Source organism: Gymnogyps californianus, chromosome 10 (genome assembly GCF_018139145.2).
Source record: "Gymnogyps californianus isolate 813 chromosome 10, ASM1813914v2, whole genome shotgun sequence".
NCBI lineage: Eukaryota > Metazoa > Chordata > Aves > Accipitriformes > Cathartidae > Gymnogyps > Gymnogyps californianus.
Window position 1 is genome coordinate 456221 of NC_059480.1, and position 11778 is coordinate 467998.

An 11778-nucleotide genomic window follows, 5' to 3' on the forward strand; every position below is an offset into this window, starting at 1 on the left:
AGGTCTTTCCGCAGGGAGGCAGCGGTTTGCCAAACATGTGGGTTGAGAGGAAGAGGAGGAGGAGAATGGGGAAGGCTCCTGGCTGGACACCCGCTATTGCCTTCGCCCAGGGTACCAGGGCACACGGGCTCGGGGCTGGGCAGGCAGAGACCCGAGCAGAGCTGGTGAAATACCTCCTGCAAAGGCTCAGCTGGCAGACACAGACTCCTTTTCCCAGAAAGAAACCTTGCATCAGATGAAACCTTGCCCAGCTCAGGGCTGACCCCGGCCCTTGCGGATGCGATGCACTCGGGATGTGCCGTTACCTCCAGCAATGCTCCCTGGCCGGCGACAGCCCCCCTGGGGCTTTCCAGATGGCTGGGAGCACCCGCAGCTTTTGCCAGGGGTTGGAAATAGCTCTGCACGAGTGGTACATGAATATTTTTTTCAGGCAGGGAGTCCAGCTCGACCACAAGAAGCCGACGGCCCAGCCGAGATGCTGTACTCCCCCACTCTGCGTTGGGTTTGCTAATGCTCTGCCCAGGCTACCGGTGAAACACTCCCGGCGCACCCAGATGAAAGAGTTTCATTCTTTCCCCGCATCCAAGTAGGTATTCCTTCCAGGGATTAATTAGTAAATTAAAATGGTAGAAAGACAAAATTCTTATGATTAGGCACAAGCCCTGGTGACGATGCCTCTCTCTTGCAGATCCGCATGCTGCGTCCCAGCACATTCCCACCTCCCTCCAAGGGCTGCGGGCAGCGGATTCACCCCCCAGACTGATTCCCTTAGCGGGAAAGACACTGGGGTCGGGGTTTGGGCGCATGAAAGCTACCTACAGGTGCCTTAAACACCAATCCCCAGGCCTGAAAGCCCTGACCATGTGGCCCGCAGTGCTCTGCACCCGCGGGAGAAGGAGGGTCCCTTTGCTGGGGCAGCAGCGACCGTGGTCCAGGGGTGCTGGCAGCAGCTGCGAAGCCTCTGTGCGCTGCCTCCACACACGCTGGAGGTGAAAAGCCCGGGTCCAGAGAAGTGGGAAGAAAAATGTGCCGGCGTGGGGACGCTGCCCTGTTTCATAATCTCTCCCCCTGGGGATTCGTAACTTCTCCCCGGTCCCCGTCAGTTTACCAATGCTCTCCTTGCCGTGCCGATGGCTCCCTGCCGCGGATCGGTGATGATCCATCACTCGCCAGAGAGCCCGCAGCCGCGGCTGCCCGTGCCTCCTCGGCAAAGCGCTCCTGCCAAGCCCTGCGCCTCGAGGCCGGGGCTGGCCGAGCCTCGCTCTCCAGATTAATGCAAGTGATGCGCTGAAGGCTGGATTGATTAGAGCCGCAGCCCCATTTTCTAGCCCCGTCCAAAAAAGCCATCACATTTCGCCTGGCAAAAATCATCCTTCTTAAACCTGAGTCACTTGTTCTGACGCTCAGTCATTTCTTCTTCTTCACTGGTTCCCCCTGGCAGGGCCCAAACCCCAGCGGGGATCAGCAGGCAAAAGGGTGGGCAAAGCCGTAGGCAGAAAGCGCAGGTCCCTGCGGCTTTGGGGGCTGAAATCCCTTCCCTGCCCGCTCTGCCCAGCGCCCGCGGGACTCGGGCGCCCGGGCTCCCAAGGAGATGGTTGCTCTGCAAAGCCATCGCCCTCCAGGGTGGGCACTGACGGGCAGCCCCCGCTGCTGCCGGAGGCGCGGGCAGAGGCACAGAAGCAGGGCAAGCCTTATTTTGGGGCCGCCCAAAGGGAAGAGGATGCTTTTCTCAGTGCGACAAGCGATGGAGAGGTTAAAAGCGTCTTTTCATCATCTGGGCAGAGTTGGGGGATTTTTATCAGCTCTCTTCTTGCTTTAACTCTGGTTAATTTGCTCTTGAAATGTTGACCCAAGGCAACGCCGAGGTTTGCTGCTAACTCAGTTGTAGTGCCACCTCCCCTGCCTGGGCTCTATGACGTAGGGGAGAAGGAATCCCTAGCAATCATAACTTGATTATTTTACTGAACGTGTGATTACAAGTGGGAACCGCAGAGCCCGTTAGAGCTCTGAGTAATGAGCACGGCAGTCAAGATACAATTAAAACGAGCCCAGGCTCTCCCGGCCCCAGCTCTTGCTCCCAAGCCAAGCGGGCTGCTCGGAAAGCCGTTCGCCCGCCCTTCACCCCCGCCAATTATTTCTCAGTGACCAGAGGAAAGACAGCAAATTTCAAAGGGGGAAAAAAAACCCCAACAAACCCAAAAAACACTTGAGAAATCTCCAGGTTGGCTTTTTTGTTTTTTACAGCTTTCGTTCTGCTCGGCGGCGGTGCCCCGGGGACGGGCAGGGAGAAGGACGAGCTCTCCCGCTCCCGCCCGCGGGTGGTCCCCAGCGTTATATTAAGTCGCGGTGAGCCTGGAGAGCGGCAGATTAGGCTGGAAATTAGAAAACGCGGCAGGGATGGGATGTCCCCTGAGAGGGACTCAGCCACAGAGCCGGGAGACGCCGGCGCGGCCAAACTGGCCCCATCCCAGTCGCCAGTCATGGCGATGCGGGGTGGCCCGGGGCGTCGTGCTGGGGCTCCTGCGCCCAGCGAGCCGAGCCCGTGGCGGGGCAGGACAGCCGGCCGCTCGGTCGCTTTCCTTACCGTGTGTTTTCCCAAAGAATTTGGTGTCACCCCAGCGGGCTTTTCCCAGCCTCTTGCCTGGGGGTGCTGCGTGTCGGGGCTGGGGGGGAAACGACAGCGTCTCCGCTGCTGGCTGCCAGCTGACTCCATCCCTGCCTCCTGCGCCTGGAGACCAAACTGCCCGGCTCTCCCCCGGAGCCTGATTTTTAGGCAGGATGACATTCTGGAGGGCGAAATAGTTCTGATTTTTGGAATCTATAGGGCTGGCGTATGACATGGGGGAGGGCTGGCAGGCAGCACGCGAGAGCTGCAGCGATGCAGTCAGAGGGAATACGCGCAGCAGTGCCAGCAGCAGGTCTCCAAGGCTGTGCAGCTCTTGCCCAAGCCCGGCTCCTGCGCGGAGCCAGCCTGCTGTCGGGGAAAGATGGTGCGAGTGAGTCAGGGATTTGGGCGAAGCAGCGTTCTCCCCGGGGCTGGAGGAGGACCCCACGCCAAGACGGTGACCGGCGGCACGGAGCCCGCGAGCCACCGGCTCCCTCTGAGCCTGGGTGCTCAGCACGGGTTTGGGGAAACCCAGGTGGGAGAGAGCTGGGAGACCGAGATCAGTGCTATGGGCCGAGTCAGAGCACCCATGGGTGCTCTGCTAAACACCAGCCCTGCCCTGTTTCCCCTTGAGTGACCTTGAGTCTGGAGAAGATGATGACCACAGCAACAATGCAACACCTCAGAAAGGGACGGCATCATAGCATCACGGCATCAGAAGCCGTCAGCAGAGAGCATCAGGGATGGCCGCACACCCGAAAGGCAGGATGCAACGTCGCACCTTCCCATCCACGTCCCAGCCCCGTTGCTCCCCAAAATCACATCCTGACAGTGTAAATGCAGAGCAAAGACACGAGGGATGCTTCAGCCCAGCCGTGCAGGAGGAGCTCTGCCCGCGTCTGCTAATGTTGGTGTGATATTGTGTTATTAAAACATGTAGAGAAGTGTGCTGCAGACTGCCGTATCTGTGCTCCCAGCGGTTATTTTAACTCGAGTAAAGAGCATAGCGGAAAAATCACACATTCAACCAAATGTATGGAAAAACCCTCTCGTACAGAGGTATCAATGTACCACCTGCAACCTCAAGCGACCGGCGCTGTGGGTGACGGTTCATTGCACACACGTGGGTGCAGCTGGGTGCCTCCAGCAGGAAAAAGGAGGTGGGAGGAAGAGGGCAGGTGAGGAGCACGAAGCAAATCTGGGGTGCAGGAGCCCATGCCGAGGCAGAGCCCCGGCTCCGTGCCCTCGGGGCAGGCGGGGGACCAGCGGGCTCCTGCCTCCCCTCGGCTCTCAGCTCAGGCTGCTGCCTCGCTCGGAGCGTGTGGAGCAGAGCAGGGAAGGGAGTCAAAGAGCTGTCAGATGTTGTTAGCGGTGTGACATCTCTTAATAAGGCCCATCTGGTTGGAAGGCAGCGGATCCGGCAGGATTTCTGCAGACCTGATGGTGAATGCTTTTGCCAAGGTTTTACAATCAGCATTAATAAACACGCCGGGGCGGCGTTTGGCACCGTGAGCTCAAACTTCCCAGGCTGAGACCGAGGAAAACCAGAATTACAGCAAAAATCCTCGCTGCACAGCAAAGCTCCTGGGCAACTCATTCCAGCTTCTGGGATGTGCGGATCCCGCACGGCCTGCAAACACCCCTCCCCGGCTGCGGGTCGCTTCTGGTGGGGTAGCTGGTTCCCACGGATGCCCCATCTCGCTGGGAGCACCCACACGGATCCCGCACCCTTAACCAAAGGGCTGGCTGGGCTGCCCAGGTTTTCATCCACGAAGAGCCACCGCACCTTTATCCCAATCTCCGTCCTTCTTGTCCTGCACGGCTGCACCGCAAGGGACACGGGTGGCTGCACGGGGCGATAACCACGGCGTGGAAACCCCCGGCCTCCGGGAAGAGGGATTGCGGGGAGACTGCGGGGATCAAACCCGCTGTGCCAAACCTGCGTCTCACCTAAAGGCAGCACATGTCACGCAGGCAGCGGGCACTTGTAAAGCAGGGTGGCACGGTACAGAAAGTGTCTGGACCCATCGGTGTGTGACAGCGGCAGAAAAAAGCCCGTGCGATTTAGGGAAATGCCACAGTCGGGGATGATGAAAGGGTAGAGCTGAACCGAGTGGCTATCGATGAATCACAGAGCTTTAGGAAAAGCGCTAGCGGGTGTTTAAGCTGCTCTGTAAAGCTTGGCTCAGTTCCGGCAGCCGTTTGGGCGCTGCAGGAATGGGCTCTGCCACCCATTCCCAGGCTTCTCCCACCAGAGCCGGGGAAACGGCGCAGAGCAGAGAGGGGAACCGAACGCCGCGGTGCCCGTGGGGGACCCCGCACGGTGCCGCCCCCGAGGCAGGGGAAGGGGCCAGCAGACGGGTGCCTCGGGCTGGAGCACCGGAGCACGCGGTCCCAGCACGGCGTGCTGGCGTGAGCCGAGCTTTGCCGGGACAGCCGTGCCCCAGGGGCTGTGGAGCCGCTGGGGAAGCACGGCGGAGGCTGCTGCTGCATGGGGTCGGAAGGAGGTGGTGGATCTTTGTTTGCTGCCATCTTTTCCGCTCCCCGCTGTGCCCGCCAGCCTCGGCACGCTGCGGCGGTGCTTACGGCACGAGGAAGGTGAGGAGCAGCGAGGCTGGGGTGGTGCGAGACACTGGCACCCCCAAGGCACCCCTCTGCTCCTGCCCACACCCGGCTGGGGCCTGGGGGCTCAGCCACCCCCAGCTCCTGGGCCCTGCAGAGCTCCGAGCGGTCCCTTGGGTGCTTTGGCCTCTCTTAAGCGAGCGAGATTAAATTAGCCTCGTTAGAAACCCTGTTAGGCTGAGCAGTCTGGAGTGCCAGGCTGCAGGGGACACCAAGTCTCCCCATGGCAGGCTTCACGGGGCCGCTGGTGGGGACAGGAGGGTCCCCGAATCAAACCGCCTCGAAGGCGCTGATCCCACGCATCCCGGTGGATGCCCTTTGCGTTATTCCCGCAGCTGGTCCGGGCCGTGTCCCCGCTGTGGCTGCTCTTCCCCAGGGTCGTGGTGCTCGGTTGTAGGTCTCTCCCCAAAGCCTGCCCTGTTGTCCCCAAGGGCTGGCTGGAGCGCTCCTCGCTGTGAGTGATAAGAAGAATCACTTTAAGTATATACTTCCTTAAATCCCTTGAACTCCTGAATTAAAATAAGGATGTGGGATTTAACTTGGAAGGTTTTGAAGCAGATATTTTTGTTATACATCATCATGCATGTCACGAGTCTAAAATATTTGGAAGGGTTGTATAAATAGCTGTTTGATCACCTTTTCTCAGCTGGCTCCTGCTTCCCTCTATCTCACAGCTGCCACGGAGCAGGGAAACACGCGTGGCCCTCGGGAACCTGCGGTTTTACTTTCGGTTACTTTCCGTGTTTCCATGAGAGATGCTGTCACAAGCCTTGTTTCATCCAAAAGAGAGGAGAGGAGAGGAGAGGAGAGGAGAGGAGAGGAGAGGAGAGGAGAGGAGAGGAGAGGGGAAGAGAAGGAGAAGAGAAGAGAAGAGAAGAGAGGAGAGGAGAGGAGAGGAGAGGAGAGGAGAGGAGAAGGAGAAGGAGAAGGAGAAGGAGAAGGAGAAGAGAAGAGAAGAGAAGAGAAGAGAAGAGAAGAGAAGAGAAGAGAAGAGAAGAGAAGAGAAGAGAAGAGAAGAGAGGAGAGGAGAGGAGAGGAGAGGAGAGGAGAGGAGAGGAGAGGAGAGGAGAGGAGAGGAGAGGAGAGGAGAGGAGAGGAGAGGAGAGAGGACCAGGGCACGTGAGGATGCTGCTTGCCCGAGCATCACCCCAAGCGACACCCGCGGACTCTCAGGACAAAATTGTTGGCACCGAAACACCATCGCATTACTGGGAACCACGCCGTGCTCTGGGCGATTGTCGTGTCAACCCCAGAACTCCCGGCATGTGAAACAAGGGAATTTTCATGGCCTTTTCAGTGGAGAGGGGGGCAAAATAAGCCAGAAGCTGTGTCCCACCTTGACAGCTGAACCAGCCGGGGAGGCCTGGAGGCACGGTTCGGCGTGCCCCACATCTTCCTCCCCATCACCTCGCTCCCAGGCATCACCGCAGGCCAGCAGCTGGTAGAGATGCCCCGAGGTCTGCACCCCAAAAACGCCCGCCAGGCGCTGGGGGCTGGGGCAGGGGGCAGCTCTGATGCTGCCGGGGTGTTGTGGGTTTTATTTTTTTAAAGCTACGTCAAGAAGATGTTTCTATTAAAAGACCTTCTGGGTCTGAGATGTGAATCCACAACCGCAGCCAGCCAGCTTGTCTCAGTTTCAGCTTAAAAACCCTCCGCTGCCGAGCTGCCGGGGCCAGTGCCGCAGCCACCGGGAGATGAGAAACATTTGCCATATGCTGAGGGATTACTGTATAAAACCGAGATGCTTGGCTGCACGCCAAGGCGCAGGGTTTCCAAATAGAGTCTGAATCCTGGACAGAAAAGTTCCAACTAAATATAGCCATGACAGCCTCAGAGTTGACTTCTTTTTTTTTTTGGGGGGGGGGGGGCAGGGGTTGAGTTCACTTAAAATAGCCCGGGTTTGGGGTTTTTTGTGCCCTGCCGAGGGGACAGGTAGAGGTGTGTTTACAAACAGAGGTACAAACCCAAGGAGATGGCGGGAGGGAGAACCTCATCCTTCTGCCCGCCCGTCCAGGGATGCTCCCAAGGGATGGAGGGGATGCGAATGCAGAGCCCCCGCGCTGCCTCCAGCCCCTGAGGAGGAACCAGGGGAGGCAGCTCTGGCCTCCTCTTCCTCGCGTCCTGCCCAGGAAAGGGCTATCTGCCTAAAAACCCATTGCAGGGAACCAAAAAAGCTGAGGGGGGGCCCACGACACCGCAGGGGACAAGAGAGAAGCGGGTGGCCTCGGAGAAAGGCTGGCACCTGCGGGGGCTCGCTCGCACGTAGCTCGGCAAGAAGCAACTTTGCCGGGTGGTTTCGGCAGAGCCGGTCGTGCTGCCGGGAGCCAGGAGCGATGGGAGGCTGAGAAAAACTCGATGAGGAGACGGTGCTTTCACTTGGAAAAGGCAATTTGGATTTTCTGGGCTGCCAGCCCTGCTCACACCTTTCTGAGACGTGGGCTGGATTACTCAGCCGTAGATCTACCGGCAAATGCAGAAACAAAATCAAAGCCCAGCACCGGGATGGAGCAAGGGGCCGGGATTTCAGTGGCGCTGCACGCCAGCCGAGCCAGCCCTCGGCTTTGGGATGGAGCAGCTCTGAGTGCAATAAGGGAAACACTTGTGCAAAAGCCCGCGGAAAAAGCAACAAAGCCTAAATATCTGGGGTGGGAAAGCAGGCGTCGGATGCGCTCCTCACGCCGAGCACAGCGTGCTGGGAGGAAGCGTTGGGAGAGAAAGCGGCGCGAGCTCGTCCTCGGCAACCCAAGCAGCATCGCTCCTGCTCATGAGCCGGCCACGTGCGCTCGAGGCAGCAGGATGCTGAAACTTCTGTAAAGGGTTGGAGGAGAAAACTCCCAGAAAGCCATAAGTCTGGCTATATAATACAACACATGTATAATGTAATATATATAATATCACAAGATACTGTTAATAACCTTGATGAGAAAAAGGAGGCGAGACAAGCACCTCCATGGCTTGCACAGTATCCGCAAGAGCTTTCCAACACCTTTGCATTGCAGGCAGTATTTTAAGGGTTCACAGCTCCTAGGACAGCTGATAGGGATAAAAATGAAGCAGATGCCCGAGACGGACCTTAAATGAGGGCGGCCCTAGAAAACACGGGACGTCTGAGATGGGCAAGTATCGAATAATCAGAAGTTGTCCGAAAGAAAAAACAACTGGGTTTGTAAATTCTTATAAAAAGGCAGGAAAGCGGCGCGAGGTGTGATCCCGCCGCAGCAGAGGAGCAGACGGCAGGGAGAAGTCTGGCTCCGCAAAATTCATGTTCCTAAACAACGGCGTTGGGGAGGTCGGTGACATGGGGGAGGTAGGGCTAATAATAACAAATACCGCCGGAGTTATACCTTACATAGATAAAACCGTTGCTGGAACCGGCTTTCTGAGAGCCCAGCGAAAAGCTTTTGTTTAATTTATGGGGCTCAGGCTATATTTAGCCGGCAGATCCTTGGGGTTTTATCTGGGATCGCAGCTCTGAGCCAGCAGCTGGAACATTTTAATTGTTTGCTCCGGGTTTGGGTTTTTTTTTCCAAAGGGAGAAAAAGGAAAGCAGGTGCCGGGGTCCGACCCCGCCGGCCTCCCGACACCCTCGGCAACACTTCCCAGGGTGGGGAGAGCAAACGGGCACTCGGGGCGGCTCTCTGCCTCCCGGGAGACTTTCTGGGGTGGTGCTGGGGGGGTTCACAGGGCGAGCCCCTCTCCCCCAGCCCGGCCGGCTGGTGGGGGCTGCACCCGCCGGGACCCCACGTTCATCCCCAGCCCCTGCCAAAGGGCAGCGATCAGCAGGCAAGAGCACGGAGGGGGAACTTCCCCCCCAGCCGGAGGCACGTCGTGTCTCCCCATCCTTTGGTTGCTACGGCGATTTAAAAATAGCCTGGGCGGTCCAGCGAGGCGAGAGCATCCCCTTCTTCCAGGAAAGTCAGAAGCGTTGCTCCAGGCCTGGGAACGTGCCTGCGTTCGGCGGGGGTTTTATTTGTTAGGAAAGCCCTTTGGTATCTGCCTGGAGCGTGGATGTGAGAGGAGCCATCTGCTCGGGGACAAGCGATGTTTACACGTCCGTGCCAGCCCAGGCAGAGACGAGCTCTGCGGATGCCTCGTCCTCAGCTCCCATCGCGCCGCCGGCACCTCCGCCCCGCTCGGCCCCGGTGATGAATGCAGCCGTCTCTGTTTAGGAAAACACTCGCTCTGCCGCACCGGGATCTCCCACGGCAGCTCAGAATTCCCCCCACGGCCGGTGGCTGACAAGAGCTGGCACGGCAGGGTGGCAGCGGGGACAGCCACGTGCCGGGGGACAGGGGTCTGCCGGGGCGTCCCTGCCGTGTGGGGCACCGGGCACGCCGGCAGCCCCTCTCCGGAGACGTGCCCCGGTGCGGCCGGAGGAGCCCGGGCGGGCGGGGGGCTGGAGAGGTCGAGGGGCTGGGGCCCACGGCAGAGCCACCGCCCGCGCAGGCAGCCCCGGTTTGGGGGACGCCACAGCAGAGCGGGTGTTTCGGGGGTTCCTGCTCCACTGCTGACGCTCGGGGCTGCGGGCCGGCACCTCTCCCCGGGCTCAAGCGAAGGTGGTGGCGAGTTGATGAGACAGAAAGGAGGCAATTAAAAGCAAAATGAAGCACCTCGGCCATGCACACGCTCCCAGGGGGGGCTGGCTCAGGCTCAGCCGTCTTTGGCCCAGCACCGAGGGTGCTCCAGGACCCCCCTCCGCCTGCGCTGACCAGAGGGGACGTGGGGTTGGGACTAAAGGGAAAACTTTGAAGAAACACAAGAAAAAGTGACTGTTTTCAGCCTTACTTCTTTTTTTTTCCTCTTTTTTTTTTTTTCTTCTTCTCCCTACAGAGTAAATCTTTTTCATTCGGACCCCGCTGACACAAACAAGCCCAGGTTTTGCGCCAAAGTCCTGGCAATCGCCTCTTTCCATCGCTGGCCGGCGTGTCGAGCTAATTTTATCCTCCCCGGCAACCCCCCCATCTCCTGAAGATTGTCCTGTTGCAGCCAGGGAGTGCTAGAAAATAGCACATCGCCCACTCATCCAGCCTCCTTCAAGGGAAATATTTATATTATGCCAAAGAGAGGGTTTCCATGGCAGTGATGACTTTAGCACCGTCGCCTTGGAAACCACTTGAGGCCATCTTGAAGGGTTTGAAAATACCCTTCAGAGACAAATAAGGAGAGGGAGCGGAAAGGCCGGTGGGATTAGAGCGGCGTTTCGGTCTCCCCCGGCTTACCCGTCGGCACCTTGCCCGCTCTCGCTGCCCGGGTGCCCACCCGCGGGTGCTCGCTCCGGGTCCCTGCCCGTGCTGCCGGGATGCTCCGTAGCCCAAGTGTTGCTTCACGAATGAACCCAGGACAAAGGAATGAGGCACTTTGCAAACAGAAATGGTTCGGTAGATGCTTCCTCCTGCCACCCAAGCCGGCCGGCAGCGGCGCTGCTATCGGGGCATCGCTCAGCAAGCGTGAAAAGAGCTGTCTCCAGCCCAGGAGGTGGCTTTGGGGAGACTTCCCTGGGCCCGCTAATGCCAGAGCGATGCCAGTGCCCGCCCAGCCTCGAGCGCCAGCCGCTTTCAGAGGAACAAACACACAGGTCCCGTGTCTTTTCGGCAGCCCCCGAGTCCTCGCTCCATGCAAAGAGCCCCGTGTTTCTCCCGAGGAGCTGCCAAAATCCGAACCACCTGCAAGAGGCGGCTGCTGGCGTCAGAGCGCTCGCCTGCGGTGGCAAAATCAAAAGAGGCCTGTTCCCTCCTCTGCATCACGCGTCTCCCACGGCTCAGCCCCCACATCCCGCGGTTCGGCCGACCTAATGCTATCGGCCGTTTACTCTCCCAGGCTGCAGGAGCTCTGTCACCAGCGGCCAGCCCATCTGGCTCTCAAGGACACCAGGAACAGGGCAGGGAGAGCGAAGCTTTCAGAGCGGACAGACGATGAGCTCCACGACGAAGCTGGCGGTGGCCAGCGATGCTGCCTGCTCAAGTTACGGGATCGCCTCCTTCAGGTTTCGTTCTCCTTTTTGCTCAAAAATATTAGTCGTCGTCTTAATTTAGTTTAGGGCAATCCAAAACGCATTTTCTTCCTTCTGCCCAAGCTGCCTCCACACCAAGGAGTCAGTTATTCGCCAAGCCAGAGCTCTGCCCTCGGCACCCACGCTCAGCTCTGCAGTGCATCTCCTGCCTCCCACCCACGGGCTCCTTCATGCCGCCCCACGCCTGCCCCACGGCCGAAATCACTCAGCCACGAACAACTCGGCCAGTTTCCCTGCAGAGAAACAGCCGTGCCATGCTTAGTCCCTCCACGGGATCCCAAGGGTGCGCCTGGCCGTGTCTCCCCATCCCGCTGCCCGTGCCGGGCTGCCTGCTCCTGCCTGTACCTCGAGGGGGGCAAGGTGCACTTCAGGGGCGCCATAGGGATGGGCTGATGGTGTCAGGGCGTGATGCCCTCTGGGGATTTGCAGCCACGTGTCTGCCTGAAAAAGCTTGGTCTTGTTCTGAATCAGCCTGGCCTGAGCGTGCCTTTATGCTGGAGCCCGATGCCCACCCAGCTTCGAGGGACGGTGGCTTCAGCCA